General features: G+C 44.9%; 1 long non-coding RNA gene across 2 annotated transcripts in view; it reads right to left on the bottom strand.

The window, feature by feature from the left end:
* Gm11685 overlaps positions 1–25,474 on the bottom strand; it is a 28,977-nt gene extending 3,503 nt beyond the window's left edge. Inside the window, exons 1-2 of one of the 2 annotated variants that reach the window (XR_880280.2) lie at positions 24,826–25,474; positions 22,287–23,542 (exon numbers count right to left, since the gene is read on the bottom strand). This is a non-coding gene — a long non-coding RNA (predicted gene 11685). Of the gene's footprint in view, positions 1–21,520; positions 23,543–24,825 lie in introns of those variants that run through there. The other variant, XR_389102.2, reaches the window with a different exon arrangement.
* Positions 25,475–27,271: the final 1,797 nt, after the last annotated feature.

Below are 27,271 nucleotides of genomic sequence, written 5' to 3'. Positions count from 1 at the left end.
AGGAAGTACAGCAGAAACCATGGATATTGGCTGGCTCATGCACAGGCTCTTACTAGCCTAGCTTTCTTTTACAGCTCAGAACCCTTGGCCCAGGGAATCGTGCTGCCCACAGTGGACTGGAGCCTCCCACATCAATTAACAATCAAGATAGTCTTCCACAGACACACCCACAGGACTGTCTGATCTGGGCAATCCCTCAGTTGAGCCTCTTTTATCAGGTGACTTTAGCTCTTGTCAAGTTTACCCAAGCTAGCTAGGATACCATAACTTGACATTCTTCTTTCCAGCTGCAACCTTCCCTATGTGACCTCTTCCACACTTTCCATATTTATTTATCTGACATAATTATTTCAGTAGTATGATCTCTCTCTCTGGGTAAATTAAACACACATGCACACAGACAATGAGCATGAGAGCAAGATATTTCATTGTTCACTGTTGTACAAGAGCAGTGTCTGGCTCATAAGGATGATGGTGATGGTGGTGATGGTGATGGTGATGGTGATGATGGTGATGATGGTGATGATGGTGATGGTGATGGGTATGGTTGTGCATACCTTGTAATCCCAAGCACCAGGAAGAGGAATACAAGAAGATCATGGGTTTGAAGCTAGCCTGAGATACACTGTGAGTTATGCTGTGAGTTCCAGGCTGCCCTGGAATATATGGAGAGGTCCTATCTCGAAAGGAATGCCATCAATAAGTGCAAAAAAGAAATCCTTTTGAAATAAAATTTCTACTGGAATAGCTATAAATATGTAGTTATTAGCACAGAGAAAACTCAAACAAGATTAATTTAAGCTGTAATTGTGTATTGTTCATTATATATAGCATTGTGCCAAGGTAAATAAATATGGATTAGCCTGGTGGTTTACATTGAACAATTCTAGAATTCAAAAATGTAGTTATTGATAAGGTTTCTCTTACAGACATTGAATCATAGATAGTTTTAGTGAGCTACTGTCTTGGGGTTTTACTGCCGTGAACATACACCATGACCAAGGCAACTCTTATAAGGACAACATTCAGTCGGGCTGGCTTACAAGGTCAGAGGCTCAGTCCATTGTCGTCAAGGCAAGAGCATGGCAGCATCCAGGCAGGCATGGTGCAGGAGGAGCTGAGAGTTGTATATCTTCATCTGAAGACTGTTAGCAGAATACTGACTTCCAGGCAGATAGAATAAGGATCTTAAAGCCCATTCCCCCAGTGCCACACCTACTCCAAAAAGGCCACACCTACTACAACAGGGTCATACCCTCTAATAGTGCCACTCCCTGGGCCAAGCATATACAAACCATCACAGCTACATTTCCTGGGTTTTGATAATAAAACAATAATTTGTACTCTCACTACCCCAACACTGTGTTACATGTATCAGTGAGTCACCTCTGCAAGGCTACTCAGCAACAAAGCATGAACACAGGTTCAAAGTACATTTGTGTTAGGCACCAGTGTGTGTGTGTGTGTGTGTGTGTGTGTGTGTGTGTGTGTGTGTGTATGTGTGTGTGCCCATCATGCATGTAGAAATCACAGGTCAATGTTGAGTGTGTTCTTCAGCGTTCTACAGCTTGTTTTTCTTTCTTTTTGTTGTTGTTGTTGTTTTTCGAGACAGGGATTCTCTGTATAGCCCTGGCTGTCCTGGAACTCACTTTGTAGACCAGGCTGGCTTTGAACTCAGAAATCTGCCTGCCTCTGCCTCCCAAGTGCTGGGATTAAAGGCATGCGCCACCACCACCCGGCTTTTTTTTTTTTTAAGATTTGATTAGTTTTATTTATATGAGTACACTGTAGCTGTCTTCAGACACACCAGAAGAGGACATCGGATCCCATAACAGATAGTTGCTTGCGAGTCACCATGTGGTTGTTGGGAATTGAACTCAGAACCTCTGGAAGAACAGTCAGTGCTCTTAATGGCTGAGCTATCTCTCCAGCCCAGCTTGTTTTTTAAGAGGAGGTCTCCCCCTCAATGCTGATTCTCTAATTCCCCCAGACTAGCTGGCCAGAAAGCTTGAGGAATCCTGCCTCTGCTTCTCTAGAACACTAGAGTTACAGGTGCACGCTGCCATGCCCAACTCTTGGTGAACACTGTGGCTCCAGCCTCAGGTCCTCATGCTTGCAGAGAAAGCACTTTACCAATGGAGCCATCTCTCTCAGCCCAAGGGAATGCTAATACAAAGTCAAGTTTGATTTCATAACAACAGTCAGCCCACGCTGTGTGTTATTTTCTGCAATGATTCTACTTTATCCTTCTGAAGAAGGTGGAGATTTTATTTACAAAAGGAGGGGGAGAGAAAGACGGGTAAGGGAGAACCAAGAAGATGAAGATAAGATGGAAGATAAAGAAAGGAGCTAAGGAGAAGGAGGGGAAGGAGGAGCAGGAGGAGGAGATGGGGTGAGGGGAGATGGAGTCTCATAATGGAGAACTCGTGACTCCTGATGCAGTAAATGGACTTCAACCCAAAGTCTGTCGTGGAACGGTGCCCTGAAAGCTGTTTACACTCTCCAGACTCTACTGTCAGGGAGACATCAAACCATCTCCTGGGGTCTTCTCTGCTTAACTGAGGCATCCATCTGACTCATTAAATTGACTGCAAAATTGGCTGGTTCCCAAGAAACCTTTTCTTTCATTTTGAAACGTCAGCCGTCTCTGACTCACCAGGAAATGGGCTTGGGACTTCATCTCTAAATGCAAAGCATCTATGCACTGAGCATATTTGAGTACTGGCTGTCCTGGCACTGGCTGTGTAGACCAGGCTGGCCTTGAACTCACAGAGATCTGCCTGCCTCTGCTTCCCGAGTGTTGGGGATTGAAGGCGTGTGCTACCACACCCAATTTGAAAGTTCTTTTTTTTTTTTTTTTAATGAAGAAAAATGTAGCTCTTCGGGCTTTGCGGGTAAAACAGGACACTGGGGAGACAGTCTGCTTGGTAAAGAGCTTACTGTGTAAGCATGAGACCCTGAGTTTAATCTCCTGTACCCACATAAAGAGTTAGCTATGCTTGCCCGTAATCCCAGGACTGGGGAAGAAGACAAAAGGGGTTCCCTGGACTCACTTGGCCAATCTGCCTGGCCAAATCTACCAGCTCCAGGTTCAGTGAGAGACTCTGTCTCAACAAAGTGAAAAGTGTTTGAGAAAGACACGCCACATCGACCTGTAGCCTACGCACGCATGCACGCACACACGTACATACGTACACATGCACACACACACACGCACATACGTACACATGCACGCACGCACGCACGCACGCACGTGAGCGAGTGATAGAAACCTTGCCTTTCTGCCCTTGCTGTGGTGCAGATATTGCCACCTTTTTCCTAACCCAAGAGGAAAACTGAAAGCTTGAAACATCCCCTCTCTTCTCTCCGGAGCAAAAGATCAAAGGGCTGAAGAAACATGGGTCACTGAAAAAGAAATATTTTTAGACAGCTTAACTCCCCGAGGAGAAACAGATGTCCTCTCTCTGTCCTTGGCCCTCCCCCTGTTACAAAGCAAGCCCACTACCGCATTATTACAGCACAATCCAGAGAGGCGCAGGGACCTTGGGGTCTAGATGAAGAGCCTTGCACAAGATGGCATTGGCTTTAGACGTCATCATTCCATTCTCCATTAAGTCAATCACTATCTCCCGTTCCGCGTCTGCTCTGAACTTGAGTCCTTGGTTAAAACAAACAAGCAAACTAACATACATGTGCAATGTGCGTATATGTTCCACACAGCTGACAAAGCAGACTGCTAATTATGGGTATTATGAGAGAACGTGCGTTTACTTTAAAGCAAATGAAGCAAATGGAAGTTTACTCTGGAAAAGTAAATAGGATATCCGACGCATCCCCACCTTCATTTTCACAACAGATTTGGGGATTTAAGCCTGGTGAAAGACATCATTTTGTTAACCAGTTCTTTCTTGGTGACCTTGTCAAGAATCCAAAACTAGCCCAGACACGGCTCCCTCGATTTAAGGAAAAGCATCTGTGAAGACCACCCTGAGCCTATGGGGCCAAGTGCTTTTCCTCCAAGGTCGGGGCAAGTCACCTTCGTCACCTCTGCTCAGCAGTTGGAGGAAGGTGCTACTTAGCTCAATAAGGCAAGAACACGAAATAAAAAACATCTGTATCAGAACAACGATTGTAGGAAAATGTATACACACACATACACATATTCACACATGTATACAATATATAAGGTTAGCAACATTATATAACAATGTAAACTACAAAACTTGATTGTAGTTCTAGGCTAACAATGAAAACTGGACAATCAAACCTTAAAACAATAACCATTCATAATAGCATCAAAACCGTGAATGATTTAGGGGCTGGAGAGGTGGCTTAACAATTGGGATTATTGGATGCCCTTCCAGAAAACCTGGGCTCAATTCTTAGCACCCACCCATGCGGTAGCTAACAACCATTGTAACTCCAGTTCCAGGGAATCCGATGCCCTCTTCTGACTTCTGTGGGAGCCAGGTATGCACATGGTTCACAGACATGCATGCAAAGAAAACACTCTTACACATAAAATAAATATGATTTAAACATTTTAGCATATTAATGAAAAGATTATAATATAAGATACTTAAAGATACTCTATCAAATGATTCTTGGCAGATATTGGCAAGTTGATTCTAAGAAACTACAGTTCCTTTAAGACATACACACACACATACACATATGATGAAGATTTGCCAAAGCAATGCTACAAAAGGAACAGAGGTGAAGACTAATGCCATCATAAAATCCTAACAATAAAAAAACATACTACTATTGATACCAGTATAAACCAATAGATCCAGGAGCTGAATGGAAACCCCATATCCACACTTATGTGGGCATTTAGTTGTTAGCAAAGGAACAAAGACAAGGGCTAGAGAGGTGGACCATACTTGCAAGAACAAAGACCTGAGTTCAGACCCTAGATGTCACACAAATGGCAGGTAGGCATGGAAGCCTATCTGGAATCTCAATGCTCCAGAGGCAGAGACAGGGGATCCCCTGAGCAAACTGTGCAGCTCAACTAGTTGAACTGGCAGGCCCTGGGTTCAATCGGTAGACCCTGCTTGAGAATGAGCAAGGAAGGCAAGTGATGTTAACCTTGGGCCTCTACACACTCACCCACACATGGACACCTATACACATGGGAGCACACAAAAATAAATCAGAAATTAAATTAAAACAAACAAAAAGGTAACATAATAAGGAAGGACGTCTTTCTAACAATAGATGCTACAACAACTTGATGATCTCTATATGCTGGAATAGCACTGGATCCATTTCACACAGAAAAGCCAACAAATTAGAACACAGACCTCCATATAAAACAAAGAGGCAAAGGAATATAAAGCAGATGTGGAAAAAAATGTTATGACTTTGTATTAGACAAAGATGTCCCATATGGAACAATATGATATGATTTGTTTTAAAACCACATACAGCCTTGGCCTGGTGGCACATGCCTTTAATTCCAGCACTCAGGAGGCAGAGGCAGGTGGCTCTATAGTTAAGACATCATATCAGTAGATAGATAGATAGATAGATAGATAGATAGATAGATAGATAGATAGATAGATAGATGATAGATGATGGATGGATGGATGGATGGATGGATGGATGGATGGATGGATGGATAGATAATCATGTGTTTCTGCCACTGTGTTCTCCTGCCCAAGTACAAGTAGCCATGCAACTAGGCTCTGAACCTGTAAGCCAAAATCAGTATTTCCTGGTTTAAGTCGCTTCTGTCAGGTCATTCAGTCAAAGCAACATGAAGACGACAAATATGATAAATAATTCATGCAGTGAATGATCCATGATGCATGAGAGATATTCTCCTAATTGGAAAAAAAAGGCAGGCACTCAGAATATGAAGAACACATAACATTTCTGATATTGTGATCAGGGCAGGTCGCCGGTTTGTCTTTTCTTTGTCAGAGACAGGGTCTCATGTAGGCCAGGCTTGTCTTGAACTTTTGATTCCCCTGCCTCCATCTCCCAAGTACTGGGATCACAGGCTCATACCGCCATGCCCATCTCTTCGTTGACTGTTTCTAAGGGATTAAAAATAAGAGAGAGTTCAGAGAACAACACATGTAGTGTAGAAATGTCTGTGTTAAAGGAAGAGGAGGAGGGGAGGAAGAGAAAGAGACCAGAGAAAGGTAGGTAGGGGCTGATCTGTAGAAATCTCTGGAAGAACTCAGAAGCAATAGGTGAAACTGGGAGAGAGTAGCAACTTGGTAACTTTCCCCTTTGTGTCTTGTGTCTTCAAAGTAAAATGTTTGCCACAGGCTCATACTTTTGAGCACTAGGCCCCTAGCTGGGGGCATCGTTTTTTTTAGAAAGTTGTAGCGCTGTTAGGTGAAAGAACATAACTGGAGGAAGTGGGTCACACAGGGTGGGTTGTAAGGGTCATAACATGGCTTTACTCCTAACCCAGACTCTCTGCTTCCTGATTAGTAGAGATGCCGGCAGTCTCAGCCACCTGGTCCTGCAACAGTGAACTGATCCGTGGACTCTTCGCCTTGATGGAGAGCATCTCCTCCAACCCGAGTCTCAGCAAATCCCTCTTCCCTGAAGTCAGCTCTACCAGATACTTTGTTACCGAGATGAGAAAAGTAGTTAATGTGTTGTGGCTTTCAGTTCTTAAATTTTCAACCACATGTGCATGTTATCTATTCCAAAAGTATCTTTTATAATTAAAAAAAGAGAGAAAATGGAGGTTTCTACTTCTTACAACATGACAGACCAGATATTCCGAAATCCTTCTGCCTATAAAAATAAATAAATAAATAACTGGTAGTGCTAAATATAATATGACCACAAAATGTACAACCCGACTGAATAATTTTCAACATCCAGCCTAGCAACCTAAAACATAAGCAAGGAGATCCAAGGTTTGAACAAAATAATTTAAATATATACATATAATTTATATGTCTGTATGAGTGTATTGCGTGTGTATGCTGGTGCCTACAGAGGCCAGAAGAAGGCATCGATGCCCTCCAGCTGGAGTTAGAGGTGATTATGAGCTGTTCAGCATAGGTGCTGGAAGGTGATCTCCTGTCCCCTAGAAGAGCAGAAAGTGCTCTTAACTACTGAGCCATGGCTCCAGCCATGGAATAATATAATTTAAAGGCTTGACTTTCTAGATAATGGAGAGATTCTCGAATGCACACTCAGTCATTGTAATTCTTTCTTTTTAAGACTTTTTTTTTTTTGATCTATCAGTATTTTGCCTGCAGATATGCACTTACCTTACCATGTGCTGCCTTGGAGGCCAGAATAGGGCACTGGATTCTTCTGTAAATGGATTTTAGAGTCAGCTGTGAGCTGCCATGTCCATGCTGGGAACAGAACTTGGGACCTCTGGAAGAGCAGTCAGTGCTCTTAACTATTGAGCCACCTGTCTTACTCAATGAAAGATAGGCCCGGCCCATGCCTTCTGATTCTTTTTAAAGCTTGACAAAACATTTATCAAAACCAATCACAAGCCAGGCGTGGTGGCTCACGCCTTTAATCCCAGCACTCGGGAGGCAGAGGCAGGTGGATTTCTGAGTTCGAGGCCAGCCTGGTCTACAGAGTGAGTTCCAGGACAGCCAGGGCTACACAGAGAAGCCCTGTCTCGAAAAACAAAAAAAAAACAAAAAAACCCCAATCACTCCATATATACACAAATGTGTTGGGCCATCAACAAAAATCCTAGCAACCAACCATGTTCCTTACAAAATCTAAAATCAACTTTTAAAAATATCAGTAAGGACTGTGGGTGCTACAACCCCTAGGTGAGACCTGGAGGATAAGAGGGAGGCTTCATCGCTCTGATAGTACAAGTGCCTGTGTCCACTGGCATACCAAGTGACACAAAATAGAGGATTCCAGCAAACTGGTGGAACCTCAGAATGGGTTGAGAACTGGGCAGTGGCTGCCTCCCACCTCTCCACCCCTGCTTGCACAGAAGTTCCTTTGGGTGCTGACAGCCTGGCACCTCCCCATAGTGACAGTGGGGTAGTTGGCTACTCCAGAGCTCTCATCGATTCCCCATTGGTCCAAAGGCTGTATAAAAACACTTGCTGCTGCACAATACAATGTACCTGTATCCTGATGCTGGTCTCCAGAGTCTGTTTCTAGGTTTGTGACTCCGCCTCCCTCACTCCCTCCTGGAACCCGGTTCCTAGGGTCCTGCTATGTAGCCCTGGCCTGGAACTTACTATGTAGACCAAGTTGTAGATCTCAAACTCACAGGGATCCCTCTTCTCTACCTTCTGAGTGTTGGGATTAAAGGCATTCACCAGCATACCTGGCTGAATATTGTTTCTTTAGCTCATGCTGACAGCTAAGACATTTTAATTTATCCATTTAATTGCTCCGTTGTGCCAAGAGTGCCAATGTCCTGAATAATCCAAGGAAGTGCTCTCCCTGTGTCTCCAGTAAACACACTGTTTGCTTTAGGTTCTTTTCGTTTGGTTCGGTTTCGATTAGTTGTGTTGGGAACTGAACCCATGACCTTGCTCTTTCTAGGCAGGCTCTCTTCCACTGACCTACTTTTTATTTTGAAACAAGAGCTTCCCTGAGCTTCCCAGGCTGTCCTCTGGCTTCCACTGTTCTGCCTGTGTCTCCTGGGTAGCTTGGATAACAGGCCCTTGCCACAGCACCAGCCTTGGCAGAATATTAAGCAGTTACTTTTTATTTGGTTACAGAAGTCCCCTCACACTACCATCTGACTGAAGATTCTTGGCATTAAATCCCTTGAAATCTGTCAGCCCACTACAAGATGTATTGTGTGAGGGTGGAGAGACAGCTCATTGGTTAGGAGCTCAGGCTGCTTGTTCGTCCAGAGGCTCTGGGTTTGGCTCCCAGCACTCACACAGCAGCTCACCACCATCTGTAACTCCAGTTCCAGGGGATCTGACGCCCTCTCTTGGCCTCCAAGAACATTGCATGCATATAACACAAAGATTTACGTGCAGGCAAAATACCCATTAACATTTACTTAATGAAAGAAAAACAAAATACTTGGCTTTAGAACACCAAGCATCCTTATGTTACAGAAATAAGACCAACTTGTACTTTCAGATTTAAAACAGACACTTTAAAAAAATGTTTTCTTCACTTATTAAAGCAAATGGGAAAACTGGGAGTAGAGGGTAGATGTTGGTGTTGTACTGGTTTTTTTTCTTGTTAAGGCACTGACTGGGAAACCTTGGCTGGGAGCTGGCTGACAAGGTGCTCTGCTGACCATCACGGGACAGACCGGAGGCTGGCTGTCCTACATTTTGACTGCCAGCCTTCTCACTATGTGTGATATCAGGCAGCCGGAGATCAGCAGGCCCCTAGGGCATTACTGTGTATGTTATCCAACTCTCAGAATACTTTCGTCCACACAGACAGTGGCCAAGGCAGGAAATTACCTCCTGTCAGCATCGTCGTCTGTCTCTCCATGTTCGGAAGCATACTTCACCTTGTTAAAAACGGCCACATGACAGCTGCTGTCTTCCTCCTCCTCTACAGAGTTAGCATCAGGGAAAAGCAGTGTTGATCTGACTTAGTGCCTGTAATCTGGAAGCTTGTCAACGTTTTCTGGTTGAACCGAATCTGCTTAAGCTATATATAGGTGTATGTAATCTAAAATGAATTTTATAATATGCTCAATCATATTTGAGAGATTAGCAAGAAGCAAAACATTATTAATGATCACTTGAGCATGAAGATTTTAAGTCAATAGGCGTTTCTTTCTTTAAGAGTCTTTTTTTTCTTTTTAACAAGTTCTTAAGTTCAAAATGTGCATGTCTTTAAAAAAAAAAAATCCTAACAGTGGGGCTAGGGAAACGGTTAAGTACGTTAAATACTTCCCATGCAAGTGTGAGGAGCAGAGTTCAGGTCCCCAGAATGTACATGAGAATGTCCCGTAAGTGTTAAAGGCTTGTTCTTCGGTTAGCACTTTGGGAAATTAGGGGACCCTTTAAAAGGCGGGACCTAGTGAGAGGTTTTAGATCACTGGGACCCTACCCTTCCAGATGGTCACAGGAGTTCAGTCTGTTTTACTCCCCTGTCATGTGTTTCCCACAGCATGGACCCCCCCACCAAAAAAAACCAAACAAACAAACAAAAAAAAAAACAGAGTAAGTCTGACAGTGTGGGTCCGAGATAATCTTCTCCCTATAATAGTTGATGTCTTCTCAGCTTCAGTTGTAGTGATGGAAGAGCTGATAAACACTCAGGGAGGGGTGCTAACTGGGAGAGGTACGGAAGCCTGCTTACCAGCCCTTCACTCATATCAGAAGGCAGTGTGACTAGGGGACATGGGAACCCTGAGATGATCAGATATGGGCCCCTGGGAAGGTCAGGCTCTTGGAAGCATTTGCCATACACCCTGAAAGGCAAAGACACCACCCCCTTCTTTTTATCTCTCTTTTGTGCTCCAAGTCAGAAAAGGATGTTGATAAACCAGGCGAGTGAGGAGCAGAGAAAGGGCTCCTTCTGGCTCGCTCAGCTCCTTTTTATACAGCCCAGACCCCTAACCTGCCTAAGGGATGGTGCTGCTCACAGTGGGCTCTGCCTTTCACCAACCAACACAACCCCCCACAGACATCTGACCTAGCAATCTGGTTCAGACAACTCTTCAATCAAGGTTCCTCCTTTTCATGTGGCACTAGCTGTGTCAGGTTGACAATAAAAATAACCAATGCATCTGACTGAGTAAAGGAGCGGTGGCTTGAAGCAGCCACCACTCTCACTTCGGACCTTGTATTCTTGCACAGATTATTCAGTGGTTTTTAAGATTTATCATATTTTCCCTCTCAGAGTTTGCCTAAATGACTGTTAAGTGTACTGTGTGAATGCAGTGCCCGTAGAGGCCAGAAGAGGGCATTAGGGCCCTGGAACTGGAATTATAGAAAACTATAAGCGGCTATGTGATTTCTGAGACTTGAACCTGGGTCCTCTGGGGGAAAAAAACAAAACAAAACAAAACAAAACAAAACAAAACAAAACAAAACAAAACAAACAAACAAACAAACAGTAACTGCTTTTAACCACTGAGCCCCCTCTCCAGCCCTTAGTCCAGTTTTCTGAGCTTCTGGCATGAGGCCGCAGCCCTCCATAGATTTGTGGCCATCAGTCACATAAGAGCAATGCCCCAAACCCCTCCACAGATAGAGGACATGACCACAGGTCACGTTGTAGACTAAAGACAGATCTCCATTTTAATGAGGTACCTAAAGGCCTGGAGGCTTAGCCAATAAGTGTTCCTTCCCAGACACTCCTCCCTGCAGAAGGCATTTAACCTCAGGCTGCCCTGAGAAGTGGGGTACGGTTTTATTCATCTCCTTTCCGCCATGGCAATAAATGCCTTAAAACCATGGACTGACTCTTTTCATTGGAATCCGCCATGGAGGAGGCCGTTGCCTATTGAGCCACCATCCTGTCTCTCGTTGAAAGCCTTTCTGCGCTCCCAGCCACGACTGTCACTAAGCCCAAGCTCAAGCCAGCCACCCAAAAAACCAAGAATTCTCCCTGTGGGATTCAACCAGAGCTGCCCCTCCGGCCCTGGGACAGATTCAGCCCCGGGGGGCCCCCACTCAGCTCTTCTGCTACTCCCAGCGGTGCCTAGGTGTGTGAGAGCCAAAGAACCAGATGGTCCCGGCCGCCTTGCAGGCCCAGGGAGCCCCTGAGCCAGCTCGGGCTGTCCCAGCCTCAGTCTATGCTTCCTCGTCCCTGGTGGTGTCCTCTGGCTTCCCCACAGCCCGACACTCACCCAAAAGTGCAGTCAACTTCCAGCATCCTGTCTCCCTGAGTGGCTGAGCCCTGTGGCGAAGCAGACAAACGCAGGACCAATAACCCTACATCCGCCAGAGACTATGGAAAACCACACCTGAATCTTAGTTTGTGTTTCATTGCTGTGAAGAGACACCATGACCACAGCAACTCTTATAAAGGAAAACATTCACTTGGGGCTGGCTTACAGTTCAGAGGTTTAGTCCATTATCATCATGGTGGGAAACATGGTGGCAGGCAGGCAGACATGGTGCTGGAGGGGTAGCTGAGAGCTCTACATCTTGATCTGCAGGCAGCAGAAGTAGATTGTGTGCCACATTGGGTGTAGGAGACCTCCAAGCCCACTCCCACAACGACACACTTCTTCAAACAAGAGCACGGTACTCCAACAAGGCCACATCTCCTAATAGTGCCACAACCTATGGGTTAAGCATCCAAACCTACAAGTCTATGGGGGCCGTACCTACTCAACCCATCATAGAATCCCAGGAATCGAATTCATGTTGGTAAACTTGGCAGCAAGCATCTTCCAGTGAACCCATCTCACCAACCCTAAGATGCATATGTATTACTGTGGTTTTTCTTTGTGTGTGGATGCATTTGTATGAACATAGCAGATTCATGATTTTTGATTCATTTGTCCATTATTTACTAAGCATCCTGGCCACCTTTGGCCATCTTGAAGAATACAAACATATTTTAGTACTAAGCAGTAAAGGGCACTGCAGAGAGAAATACACTATGTATTTCCAGAGCACACAATGACTCCTCTCTGCCTATGTCAGTCATTTGTTCCCGGTGTGGTTTTCAAGGCTCTCTGGGGCTACCCAAGGGATTTCTAGAGGCATCCATGAACTCAAAGCACTCTGCGAAGTAAGCTGAGAGGGTGTTTGCCTTTGTCACTCTTGCCCTTTCACACCCGACTGTTGCAGGCAGAGAGACAAATGTGAGAAGCCATCTGAAGTCTATTAGGCCATGCTTTACAGAGATATGCGAGGGTCGGTGGGTCAACATGCTTGCTGTGAAGTCTGATGACCTGAGCTCCAACCCAGAGCTCCCGTGCTGTATATGGAAAAAGAGAAGGAAATGCTAAAAATATCCTCTGGCCTCTCAGTGCTCATGTGCACAAGCACACAGGATAGATAGATAGATAGATAGATAGATAGATAGATAGATAGATAGATAGATAGATAGATAGATAGATACATAGATACATAGATACATAGATACATAGATACATAGATACATAGATACATAGATACATAGATACATAGATACATACATAGATACATAGATACATACATAGATACATACATAGATACATACATAGATACATATATAGATACATACATAGAAGTTAAGGATATGCAAAAATGTTAATTGATGTTTCTCTCTACTTTGGAAACAGAAATAAAATTATGCTATTAATATTAACACACAGTAGGTTTGTTGTTACTTAAATGAGTTGACGAATATACTAGACCATGTTCAGCTTTACTGTTTCACTGACCAGTGACAGTACCCACAAACAGCTCTATGGAGTTCTCAGTGGTATTTAAGAGCAAGCAAGGATCCAAGAACTTTGCGGGGCACTAATATAATTAAGTGACATTTGGCAATCAGGCTGGTGAAGCTTAGACAAGATCATTGTTTACGAGAGACAATAGGAGTGCGTGAAATGGCTCAGGGTAAAGGCACCTGCCACGACCTGGTGACCTGAATTCTGAGTTTGAGCCCTGGAATCCACACAGTGAAAGGACAGACTTGGTGCCTAAAAGCGGTCCTCTGACTTCCATGCACATGCTATTGCATGCGTGAGCATATATTTGCACACAAATAGTGCAGACACATGCACACACACTAAATGCGTAAATAGAGAGGATGTCTTGCTGTTCTGTTGCTGGGAAGAAACATCATGACCAAGACAACTCTTATAAAAGAAAGCATTTAACTGGGGGCTGGCTTACAGTTTTACAGGGTTAGTCCATGATCACCATGGAGGAAAGCAGACAGGCGTGGTGCTAGAGCAGTAGCTGAGAGCTTCACATCCCGAGCTGCAGAGCTGCAGAGAAGGAAGGGAGGGAGGGAGGGAGGGGGAGGGGAGGAGGGAGGGAGGGAGGGAGGGGGAGGGGAGGAGGGAGGGAGGGAGGGAGGGGGAGGGGAGGGGAGGAGGGAGGAAGGGAGGGAGACTAGACCTTTGAAACCTCAAAGCCCACCCCCAGTGACACACCTCTTCCAACAAGGCCACATCCACTCCAGCAAGGCTGTAACTCCAAATCCTTCCCAAACAGTTCCACTAAACAGGGACCAAGCATTTAAATATATGAGTCTATGAGAGAGGGGGAGGCATTCCCTTTCAAACCACCACAAGGGTTACATGGCGGGTAAGGGAGATGGTTCAGTGTTTAACACCAGTGGGGGCAAGAATCCCCGGCACCCATATAAGTGATGGGTAGATGTGATAACCTGCCTGTAATTCCAGTGTTTGGAAAGATGGAAGAAGGGATTTTGGAGAAAACTGGCAAGCTAGAATAGCTGTATTGGCCAGATCTGGATTCAATTGAAAGACCTTGGCTCAGTGAATAAGAGGACAAGGAAGAGCACAGACAATGCCAATCTTGTGCTTACAGATACATGCACACACACACACACACACACGTGTGCCCCACACATGAGACCATGCGTACACACAAACAGCACACACACATATTTTTGAGAATAAAAGCAACTAAGTTTTTTTTTTTAAAGAATAGTGTGTGTGTGTGTCTGTGTGTGTGTGTGTGTGTGTGTGTCTGTGTCTGTGTGCTGTCATGGCATAATGTGCAAAGATCAGAGGAATATGTGAGGGAGTCGGCTCTTTCTTTTACCTCATGGGTCCTGGGGATCCTTACCTGGGAAGTAAAGTGTTTCAATCCGCTGAGCCATCTCCCTGGGCTTGGAGCAGAGGTTTTTATTACATTTAAATTACCAATTCTGTCATAGGTAGTCAGCCAGTGAGGCGGTCATAAGCACTTACTCTGAGGTCAGGCATTGTTCTGGGAAGAGAGAATCTACAGCAAACCCTAGCCTAGCAGAATTGGCCTTTGAGAGGGAGGAGACTGTATGCAAGACATTTCAGGTTATTTATAATCAGCCTTGAAGTAAATGCACGGGCTAATGTAACCAAATTACCTGGAATGGAAGGACAAAGGACTATATAGTCATGGGAAACTGCACATTTCACTTCAAATGGATGTAATATTATACACCATAGTCATGAATTGGGAGGACAGAAGGATAGAACATCCCACCGATAAGACAAATCAATGACCGGTCTCTTTTTCAAATGGCAGTTCTCCCACCATCTCAAGACCCCCTTGAAACCAGATTCCTTCAAGGCCCCAGGCTCAAGTGATCCACCAGGAATGACAGCAGAAGTGTGTGTGTGTTGAAAGCTCCTGGAATTGAGAGTCAGAGGCACACAGAACATTCCAGAGAGCGGGTCACTCGGGGCCACGTGCAGGTAGAGGCTGAGCAAATCTCTGGAGAAGGGAGAGGAAAGCTGGAACCTAGGAAGGCGCCAGCTTGGAATGTGTTTGAGACAATGCTTGCTCTACCTGGTGCTTTTCTTGAAAGCACTTAGCGGTCTCTGGGGCTAATGTTCTACAAATAGACATACATTATACATCTATAATTACTAAATCATACATATACCAAAAAGCATTCCTAGCTGGATCCACTTCAGCTCTGCCACAGTAAAAGTGGTCTTATTTTTGAAGAGAACAAATAACTTTGTATCCCTTGTATGTATTTATACTTCATAAGGAAACTAGATCCCGAACATTCTAGGTACTGACGTTAGCCAGACCCTCAGTTACAGTCAGTAAGGACCTGCCAGTCCACGTTTCCATTTATAACAAGGATCTACACTCATCGGCGACGTGTGATTTAGAGCCGGTGCAGGCGGCTCAACTCACAAGGCAGCCTCCTTCCTGATAGTGTTTCTAAAATTAAAAGGATACTCAAATCAAACACCGCTTCCCAGTTCTTCGCCAGCTGACACATTTTTCCATTGCATCGCCCCTCCCCTCCCAACTTCAGCCCCTACGGCTCAGATTACAATCATTTCCAGGGCTTCTGATCCCAAACATTGCCCTACCCTAAGCCCCAGAGTCCGGCACCAGCTGCCTCCTAGACGGGGCTTCTGATGTCACTCCAGGTCTTCAGGAGAGCAAAGCTTCCGGTGTACGGAAGTGGTGATCTTTCTGTATCATGGATGTGACTGGCTCTGTTCTCCGGCCTGATAAGCTGCCCCCAGCTGAGCCTAGCTTGAATGACATCATGTCCTCTTTTATCTGAAGATCTGGTGGCATACTGAGGAATTTTAGCAAGAGAATAAATACGTAAAAATGAAAGGGACCGAGCCTGGGGTGGTGGCTCAGTTGACAAGCGTGAGGACCTCATTTCAGATGTCAGATATATGTATATTAAAAAATAATTTAGAAATAATTAAAGCTAAGCCCCGCGGGTCTCATCTGTAAACTCGGGTCTGGAGAGGAAGAGACAGGAGGATGCTGAGGCTTCACTGGCCAACCGGTCCAGCCAAATCCATGAGCTCCGAGTTCAGTGAGAGACCCTGTCTGAGAAAATACGATAGTAAGGATGGAAAGATGGCTCAGTGGTTAAGAGTATGCATGGCTCTTGCAGAGGACCCGAGACTGGGTGCTAACACCCATACCGAACAACTCACAACGGTCTGTTACTCCAGTTCCAGGGGATCAGATACCCCCTTCTGACCCCCAAGTGCACCCAGGCATGTGCTTGTCACACGGCTGTACGTGCAGGCAAAGCACTCACATACGCAAATAATGTTTTATTTAAATTACTTTTTAAAAATATTCTAAAATAGGTAAACCATAGAAGCAGAAGGCATCCCAGCGGCCTGGGGGTCAGGGGAGGCTAGGGAGGAAGGGAGGAAATAATTGCTTAATGGCTGGCTGTCCATGGTAAGGGGAGATGTGCCCCTGCAGTGCATCCAAGTGAAAGTCAAAGTTTCAGGAGTTGGTTCTCTCCTTCTACCATGTGGGTCTCAAAAAATCAAAACCCAGGTCTGTCTACTGGTGCAAGTGCCTTTATCTGCTGAGCAATGCTCACTAGCTCTAGGTTTTCTTCTGAGGGATATAATTTGTGCTTGCTTTTCCCATCATAGGAATTGAACCCCGGGACCTTTTGCACATTAGGCAAACACTCTACCACTGAGCTACAACTTCTCCAGTCCTTTTGAGTAATGTGCTCAGGAATTGTAAATGTATGAAACTCTAGGGGGTCCTTCACTTGAACAGATAACTCAGTGCAAACTTCACCTCAGTTAAAAAAAATCATTTGGTGTGATTCACCACTTTAACATAAGATAGAAAAATGTATACATGATTGGATACATGTGATGATCCAGAGAAGAAATCTCTAGTGTTGTCACAGTGGACACCAGCAGATGGCAGTAATGAGGCTCTGAGTCATAATCTGACTACTTTAGCTGAAGATTCTAGCGTTAAGTATCCACAACAGACAGACCCTCTATACACCACTTGCAGGGTCCTCCTTCCAATGATCACTGGGAAAGTCTACTAAGAGGGGCTGAATGACCTATGAACGGCAGGAGGAAGGGCAGGTGAAATTTGGATAACCACATTGCTGAGCTGTGTCTCCTTCTGAAGTCATTAGGGCTGTGGTATCCTGCAGATGAGTTCAGGGGCTCCGCCCAGACAGACCTTTTCTGATCTCCTGCTGGTACAAGGGAGGTCCTGGCTTGCAAGGTAGACATGGGGACTTATTTTAAGCTTTTAGTCAAGTCAAGACAGCCAAACAGTAAGTGAAAAATGTAAACCTGGTGAGGGACCAGACAGGCATAGTGCAACTCACAAAAAAATAATCCATTCTTTCTATTATAAAATATTGGTCAATATAGTCGTCATTCTTTTTGTAACTAACAGACTTTTCTAATTGGCACACAAAACATCTCAACTAAGCTACAGGATTTTACAGTAGGAAGGAATTGTTTCACCTGGCTTTTCTCGAGCTTAGGTGTGTGGCATACTGAGCTCTGCTCGTTCTATTAGATTACATCTACAGGAGAACGCACCCCACAAAGGAACCACGAGGCATCTTGGTAAAAGAGTGTGAGAAAACTCTTAGCCAGGTTCATGTTAAATGATTCTATCAGCAAAGGGTAGAAAGAGCTGGAATCACACCAGGATAGACTGTGGCGAGAGGCAGGTGGTTTAAGAGTTGGCATCTCAGAAATCAGGAAGCGGGAGAAGCTTGGGTCTGGGAAGGGCATCCATCCGGAGTGAGTCATTTGATGCTATTTCACAGCTGCCGCTGGGCCTTGACTTAAACACCCTCCTGAGCAGCTGAATTTAGGCCTCAGTGGCCTTGTTGTTGACTGTCAAGGCCGGTGCAGTCTGCTTCCCAGGGCTTTTAAAGGGCTGAAGTGAATTGTGAATTCCCCAAGACTTTCGATTTCTTTTCAACACAGCAAATATAAATGAAAGAGCTGGGTGTAGCTCCGGTGGTAGAGTGCTTGCCTGATATGCAGAGTGTCCTAGGTTCGAGCCCCAGGAGCTCATAAACCAGGGATAGTAAATGCTCACGTGTGATCCCAACATGTGTGGCAACAGGAAGATCAGAATTCAAGGACATTCTAAGCTACATAGCAAGTTCAAGGCCAGGCTGAAATACGTGAAACCCTGTCTCAACGATTAATAATAATAATATTATAATAAACAATAAAACAAATTAAACTATTAAAGGTTTCTCACCTCCCACCACACAAGAGCTACCTGGTCCTTTTTCTTACTTCCCTTTCTGCCCGACACCATGTTTCTTTGCTCTGCTATGAGCACTTTGGCTCCAAATGCTTCCTATCTTTCACGACTGCAAAAGCCACTTCCTTCTCCCTCTTGTTCTTTTATCAAATGGAACTTTCTATTTCTATTTCTAAGGAAAAAAAAAAAAAACAACACTGTATCCCTACCAATCCCCAACCTTTCCCTTTGTGTCCTTAGGCCAGTATCTAAGGCAGCACCTACTTTATTTCCCGAGTCCATTGTCTGTCTAGTTATGTCAGCTTGGAGTTTTTTATTTTTATTTTTATACAGTGATTTATCCCCAGGACCTAGAGCAATGGTTGGCTCAAAAAGAACACTCAGTAAGACCCAAGCTCTTGACTAAATAGGCAGACACCTTCCAAACTTCTTCTCCTACAAGAAAGTGGCGAAAGAAGTGAGCGTATTTCACGCTGACATAAAGAAAATAGATTTTAAAAGAGCAAGAGATGGGGACTGGAGAGATGGTATGGTGGTTAAGAGCACCAACTGCTCTTCTAGAGGTCCTGAGTTCAATTTTCAGCAACGATATGGTGGCTCACATCCATCTGTAATGGGATCCAATGCCCTCTTCTGGTGTGTCTGAAGACAGCTATAGTGTACTCATATACATAAAATAAATAAATCTTAAAAAAAAAAAAAGAACAAGATAATGTCTTCAGGTCTCTTCTTGCAGGACTTTGACATCAAGCTGATCTCCATAAGGAGGTCCACTCCATCAGCATGGAACTAAATATCGGGTCGTATCACTAGATGGCGCTGTCCGCCAAGAAGCTCTCTCTCTCTCTCTCTCTCTCTCTCTCTCTCTCTCTCTCTCTCTCTCTCTCTTTTTGAGACAGGGTTTCTTTGTATAGCCTGGAACTCACTTTGTAGACCAGGCTGGCCTCGAACTCAGAAATCCGCCTGCCTCTGCCTCCCAAGTGCTGGGATTAAAGCGTGCACCACCACAACCGGCTGAAGCTCTCCATTCTTGTCACCTCCACCCAACCAATTTCAGGGTGGTGGACTGAGAGGAAACCTTTCACAAAAATAAGACAGAACCTGGTTTCTTTTGATTTGTTGTGTTTTTATTGGGACAGGGTCTCATTTAGTCTAGACTAGCTTTGAATTCACTCTGTAGCCAAGGCTCACCTAAACTCCTCACCCTCGCACCCTTACTTCCTGGGTACTGAGATTACAGAACATGTGCCCACTAGCTTTCATGGTGGTGAAAATTGAAGCCAGGATGTCATGTATCCTAAGCAAACACTCTACCAACTGGGACATAACCCCAGCTCCCAAAGTTCGTTGTTTAAATACTATTTATCAGCTATCCCAGGCTCACCCAGAAGCCCAGGTTAACCCATGGCCCGGAAACAAGTGTTTTAAAGTCTCTTGGCTAGTCAGTCACCGTAGTACATTGGTTTCCTTTTGGAAAACTGTGTCTCCTTGGAGCTTCCTGCTTGTGCTTAGCTTATGTCATCCTGACTATCTGTCTCACCTCTTGCCTCCTGTCTCTGTGCAGATGGAGCACAGGCTAAGATGCTAAGTGTATTTTTAACCTTAAGCCTCCCAAGTGCCCAAATGCTAGGGTTGCTGATCTGCACCACTATGTCAGTCTCACGCTATTCTGGGGACTAACTTGGGGTTCATGCCCACTGGGTAAGCACCCTACCAACAGAGGTACATCCCCTGCCTGTTTTGTTTCTCTGTGGCAGATAATGAATGGCCTTGAACTTCCGATCCACCTGCCTTCATATCCCCAGAGCTGGAATTATAAGCACACAGCATCATTCCTAGTTCCCACACGTGCATGTGTTCTACATGAATGTGTGCATGCATGTGTGCCTGTGTGCAGGTTAGACATATACGTGTGGGGCTGGGGGAGACCAAAACTCAGCCTCAGCTGTCATCCCTCAGGCACCATTCACCTTGTTTTGAGAAAGGGTCTCTCATGGCTTGGAACTTCCCAATTAGGTTCGGTAGCAGGCTAGAGAGCCCCCTGCCCCCACCCCCACCCCCCAGGGATCTACCTATCTCTGCCAGCACAGGGCTGGGAATAGAAGCTCACAGTATCACCTCTGTCTTTTCGATGTAAGTTCTGAGGACCAAACTCTTGCTTGTGAGGCAAGCTTACTAACTGAACTATCTCCCTAACCCAGTTTCACTCTCTTAAGAAGAACTATTCAAGTTGAAGAACGTCAGGGTGCTTGCTGGCATTTCTTCCTGGCCCTTCAGATATCATTTATTCATTTGTGGGGTTGGGTGGTAGTGACCGGGTGTGCCTGGGTTTCACAGACATGGTGGGGGGGGGGAGGATCTGCTGAAGTGTCTGTCCTCCTTCCACTATGGGGGCCTTGGTGAGCAAAAGTACCTTTACCCTTTGAACTGCCTCACAAGCTCCCTGTCCTTTCACTTTTTACAAATAAATCAAGAGATGGGGCCAGCAAGATGGCTGGCTCGAGGCAAAGACCCTTGCTAGGCAAACCTGGAGACCTACATTCTATTCCCAAAACCCAAGTAATGATGAAAGGAGAAAACCCTACAGCGTTGCCCTCTTACCTCCATGTGGGTGCTGTGGCATCAGTATGCCCTCTCCACCACACACTGTCACAAACACATACACACACACACACACACACAATATCACACATACAATATCACACCCACAATATCATACACATGCATACAATATCACACACAAACACACACAATATCACGCACACACAATATCACACACATGCACACAATACCACACCCACAACATCACACACATGCACACAATATCACACCCACACAATATCACACACATGCACACAATATCACACATACACACAAACACACAATATCACACACACACAAATACAATTTATAAATAAAGAGATAAAAATTAATGCAGAAGAAACGTCTCCAATTGGGTGCATTTGTTCAGTTCCACCATGCTACCTCACACAGACTGCATAGATTGGAAAACCAGAAAAGCCCAACTGTGCATTTTGCTCAACCATTCCAAATGCTTCCTGTTTGCAATTCAGGCCAATTTATCTCCTTTCCCAGAAGTCGCTGTGCAGCCAACCCCTCCCCTGTGCTCTGGAAGGTCAGGCTGACTCCTTCAGCTCTCTCCCTGTAGAGACATAACCTTCCTTCTTCCTCCTCTCACCCTGCCTTCACGGCCTGAGCTCTTTCCATCTTTGCCTCTGTGCCAAGTCTCCAGAGACTGGCCCGCTAGGGTCCAAGTTTCTCAGGTCCCCTTCTGGTTATTGGAACACAGTAATAAAGAGAAAGGAAATTTACTGTGGCTTGGTTTTATAAAAATAGAATGGATTTTATAAAAAGAAGACAGGAGCTTGTTCACCCGGTAGTTACTCTAATTAGTGGCAGCTGGGTGGCATGGGCAACCATATTAGTTGACCGGAGGCTTGCGTCAGACAGGATGTCTGTCTCATTTCCAACTTCCCTGTTAATGGCCCCATGCAGACCCTAATCAGCATCTTACAATTAAAGCCTGCTCATTACCCAGATAAGAAGTGTCCCCATTAGGCAAGTAGAGGTCCACAATCTTGTATTACCAATGACATTTAATTCCCAGAACCTGGCTTTGTTCCCTGGGAAACTTGCCATTTCCCTGATATAGTGAATCTATTTGTGAAAAGGACAGCTGTTGAGAGGTCTTACCTGGAAGACGATAATGAGCACACCTTATTCCCATTGCAGTAAAATCATATTTTTCTCCTCTGATACTTTTTGCATTATTTGGTAGTGAACTTGTTGCAAGAATGTGGCTTAGAAGCTGGGTGCATATCCGTAATCCCAGAAGTTAAGATATGGAGGCAAAGGGATCAAGCGTTCAAGATCAGTCTCAGCTATGTAGTATGTTCAAGGCCAGGCTAGGCTCCTGTGAGACTGTGTCTGAAAAAGCAAGTGTTCTAGTGTGGTTTCTATTACTATGATAAATACTGTGACCGGAAGCAACTTGGGAAAGAAAAGTTGCTTTGGCTTCCGCTTCCAGGCCACAAACAATGGTTGAAAGAAGCCAAGGCAGGAGCCTGAAGCAGGAACCATGAAGCATAGGCAAACACTTGTTCTGAAGCTCACGGTCAGCTACCTTTCTATGTACACTGGATCCATCTACATAGGGATTGTGCTGCCCACGGTGGGCTGGCTAGATTCCCTCCTCCATCAATTAGACATGAAAACTAATCTGAGGAGGCAATTGAGGTTTTCTGTTCCCAGGTGTGTTGACAACCAAGATTAGCCATGAAAGAAAGAGAAACAAAGAAACCAAGAAACAAAGAGAATGGGAGGGGTTGAGGGGGGGGGAAGAGAAGGATTAGGGTGTTACAAGCCCCAAATTCAAATAGAGAGTGTGCCACAGAACACAGAACTTGAACTTGAAAAAGGCAATCCAGTCTGGCAGTCAATATCTTCAGCACCTGTGAGTTTATTTATAGTTGTTTCCTTGGCCTTTTATATGAATGGACGTCTTGGGTTTCTTCTCAGGGTGGAGTCATTCTAGCAGGCCTGCTTATTCATTACCTGGCCCGCCACAAACCACATTCAGACAGACTGTGTGCGGAGCTTAAGCCAACACAGGGCTTTTGAAAAATAAGAATTACTTAGTTGTCACGGCGATGCCTTGGGTGTCTCCTTCACAAGCCACCGAGAAGAGCCACTTATTTAATGCCCCGGGCGCCTGCCAATCCGGTTCCTCTTCTGACTTCCTGCTTGGATTGTAGTAGTCAGTTTTCATGGTGAGACAAAGTATTTCTGTCTGAATATTCCTGCATCACTTTGAACTGAGTCCTCACAGGACCTGAGACTCTCCCTTGAACCCCTGGCGTGTTGTAACTGTTTCTGCCTCTTCTTTCTCCTCCATGTACAGGGAGTCTGGTTCCAAAGCGTGTCTCGTTTCTTCGCATCCATCTGCCCTTCTTACATAAAATACACAGAGCTTTTACATAAACTAAACCTAGGTTTCTATTAATACAGATTTGTATGAAAATAGTTTACATGTTGCTTAGGGGACAGTAAAATTGGAGGTGGCAGCTTTGAGATATTATTGCCACACAAGTGTTGTAGCTTAGACACTAGTGCTTGAAAATAAAATATAATTTAGCTGAGTAATAATTTTTTTATTGGGGCTGGTGAGATGGACTATCAAAACACAACAACAAAACCAAAAAAACAAAAAACAAAAAAAAAGTAAGTTGAGTTGATCTCCTGAACCCACATAGAGGTGGAAGAAGAGACCAAATTCACAAAGCTATCCTCTGTCCACATGTGACTGCAGCACGATACCCCCACAATGTCACATATACACAATCAGAAGTAAAAATAAGATAAATACATTTAAAGTAATTTTATGTTGACTATCTATTAAAATTATATATAATATATTTGTAATTTTATACATTATATATTATCTTAATATATATTATGCACACACACACATATATATATTAAACCAGATTGCTGGTCACAGCGCAGAAAAGAACTTCAGGATAAGCCTATATGAAGCAGAATCAGAGTTCATTGAAAGACTTTTGAAGACTTCACTTTGTGGATGTTACTTTTTTTGAGATTTCATTTATGAGGGGCTGGAGAGACCTGTTGGCTCAGCAGTTAAGCACACTGACTGCTCTTAACTGAGTTCAGTTCCCATCAACTACACGGTGGCTCACAACCATCTGTAATGTGATCTGATGTCCTCTTCTGGTGTGTCTGAAGACGGCTACAGTGCACTCATAGAAAATAAATAAATAAATAAATAAATAAATCTTTTTCAAAAAATTTTTTTCATTCATGAGAATGTGTGCCTTTGTGTCTCTCCTCCTCCACCCCGTGTGTGTGTTGGTGGGGGTGGTGTGTGTATGTGTGTATGTCTGTGAGCATACCAGGTGAGGGTATTATAACTGAGTTACAGACAGTTGTGAGCAGCCTGATGTGGGTACTAGAACCAAACTCTGGTCCTCTGGAAGAACAGCAAATGCAAGCCCTCCTGCCCCATCTTTTAAATTTGAAAATATTTCTATGTAAAAGGAAGATTGTCTTTTTGATGGCAAATGTCATCCATTGTGTTGGAATCTTTCATTCTTGGCTCCAGAGTGAGGGACTCCCCACCCCTTGCTTCTGTCCCATGTCCCCTAATTTTCCTATCTTTCCATCCTTGCTTTTTACATACTGAATTAAACAAGATATATTAAAATTAACTTACCTGTTTATTTATCATCAAGGGGGTGGCTATGATGGGTGCACATAACACAGAACATGTGTGGAGGTCAGGGGGAAACTTTGTGAAGTTGATCCTCTTTTCCCACCTTTACTTGGGTTCTGGCGCCAGAACTAAAGTCTTCACACTTGTACAGTGGGCACCTTGACTCACTGAGCTGCCTGGCTGGTCTTGTTGCCTGTTTATTCTTCTCTTTTCAAAGTATATCTTCTAGAATTTTCCAGATTATATATGAATCTCATATGTGTGATCTTTATTTTTATCGCTGGGCACTGCTGCCTCCAAACACCTCTTGCATCTGTCCTAACATTTCTGATCTTGGTATCATCACATTAGCCCGTTCTCTTGTTCCATCACTCCCAGAATGTCATCTTAGTTCCCTAAAGACTTCTAAGCCTTCTAATTTGATCTGCAGACACTGGCCAAGTTTATCTGCCCATGACACTGCTTTTATCATGACACACTCCTAGGCAAAGACTAAGCCCAGCTCCCATCGCTGCCTCCCCAAAGTCCAACTGCTTAATTAACAAACTGATAATAGGCCCCACTTTAAAACCATAGTGTGCACTTCATCTAATACTTCCAAAAGCTTAGCGCCTAGACTGCCAGGCTCTTTCCTCTTTCAACCAAACCGAAAAGATGGCAGCATTGAGCTGAGCTGGGAGGTGGGAGGGGGAGATGCAGCTAGGACTGAAAAGCTTGTTAAGATGACCAAAACATCCAAACAGCAATTCTTTACTCTGGGGTTGGATTATAGCAATCATCCGGGCCAGATCTGTGAGTCGACAGAGCATTGGACTTGAGAAAGTAAACTGTTACATTTTATCTGGGAAAACCCAAACAGGAGAACCAACCAATAAGAAAAGTTTATGCAAAACAGGCTCTCTTGTTCATCCATTCTAAACATCCGTACATGTTATGTATCATTTCATCAGGAATTGGGGAAACATGGCTGAGTATGATGGTTCACCCCATGATCCTATGACCTGGGAAGCCAAGGAAGGAGGATCAGTTACCAAGTGCTTGAGGATCGGTGGACTATAGCTTGAGACAATGTATCCAAAATAAATAAATAATAAACAAGGTGGCTGGATATGAACCGAATTGCCACAATCTACAGAACTGTGACACCATTATCATCATAGTAATAATAATGGCGATGATGAAGATTTCAGAGGCTGTAGAGATGGCTCAGCAGTGTTTTTACTGATGAGCGGAATTCTGTTCCCCAGAACCCACACCAGGCACCTCACAACCAATTGTATACAAGCTTGGGAAGCAAATCTCCAGTTTGCTTCAGAATGCATCTCAAACGACATGAGCTTCAAGCTGTACTGTCTTGTACAGTATTCTAGTTTCTCTCCTTTCTATACAAATCGAATGTCTGGTCAAATACTGCTGAGCAAAGTTGTATGATAACAAGTCCTGAAAGAAGACCCTTTCACATGCCGCTGTGTATTGTTGGTTTTAGATAATATAGTCTAGCCAGTGCTTTAACCGGGTTTTCAGTAAATCGGGTAGGAACATACCAAGGTAATATTGTTAATGTAAGGGTCGGGGTTAGCAAGAGCTCTTTCTCAACTGTGGGGCTGTATGTGGCTTCTTAATCGGCTGGGGATCTTTTTCCGAGAAGCTTAAGGGCTCTCCAAAACGGCTGGACTTTGATGTCTACTGATTTCAACTACAACTGCTGTAAGCTTAGCGGGCGGGCAAGGAAGCAGGCGTCCGCCCGCCTCCTTGGCGTTGTCTCCGACGCTAAGGCAGGCTTGAAGCCTGAAGCTCCACTCCTCCTCCTCACCCTCTGGACGCTCTGGCAATGAAAACACCACCACGTGGCCTGCTGCCTTTGCCTCGCGCACCTTCGGCCAATGGCAAACGGTTTCTCCGACTAGGGGGCGGGTCGTCAACAGCTGTCCCGCCCACTAGCCCTATTGATTGACTAAAAGAGTTGGTGGCCAATCCTGGCTGTCTGCGGAAGGCTCTGTTCGGTCAGCAGTTCTGTTCCCAGTGATAAAGAGGCGGGGTGGGGACAGAGACGGCCTGGAGAGGGGGCGGGGCTACCAAGCTAGGTAGAAGGAGGCTCGGGGCGGGGCCTGGTTGGCTCAGGGCGGAGCTAGGGCTGTGAGGGGGTGGGGCTAGGTGCCCGAAGTGGAGAGGGCGAGGCTAAGTGGGAAATGTGTAGGGCGGGTCCTGAAGGTCCCAGGCAGGGCTAGAGCCGAGAGGGGCGGTACTTGAGGCAGGGGCGTGGCCTGGCTGTTTTAGGACCCAGCCGATTCTCTGAAGGAGGGGCGGGGGTTTGGAGTGGGGCGGAGCTAAATGGGAATCGTGTAAGGGCGGGGTCTTACGATGGAGGGGCGGAGCTAAGTGGTATCTGAGTGGGCGGGGTCTGTCTGGAGGCGAGCCCGGGGCGGGACCGACGCGGCAAGCCGGC

The sequence above is a fragment of the Mus musculus genome, chromosome 11 (assembly GCF_000001635.26).
Source record: "Mus musculus strain C57BL/6J chromosome 11, GRCm38.p6 C57BL/6J".
Classification (NCBI taxonomy): Eukaryota; Metazoa; Chordata; class Mammalia; order Rodentia; family Muridae; genus Mus; species Mus musculus.
Note: the sequence above shows the minus strand (reverse complement) of the source record. Positions and strands in the feature narration are given on the sequence as shown.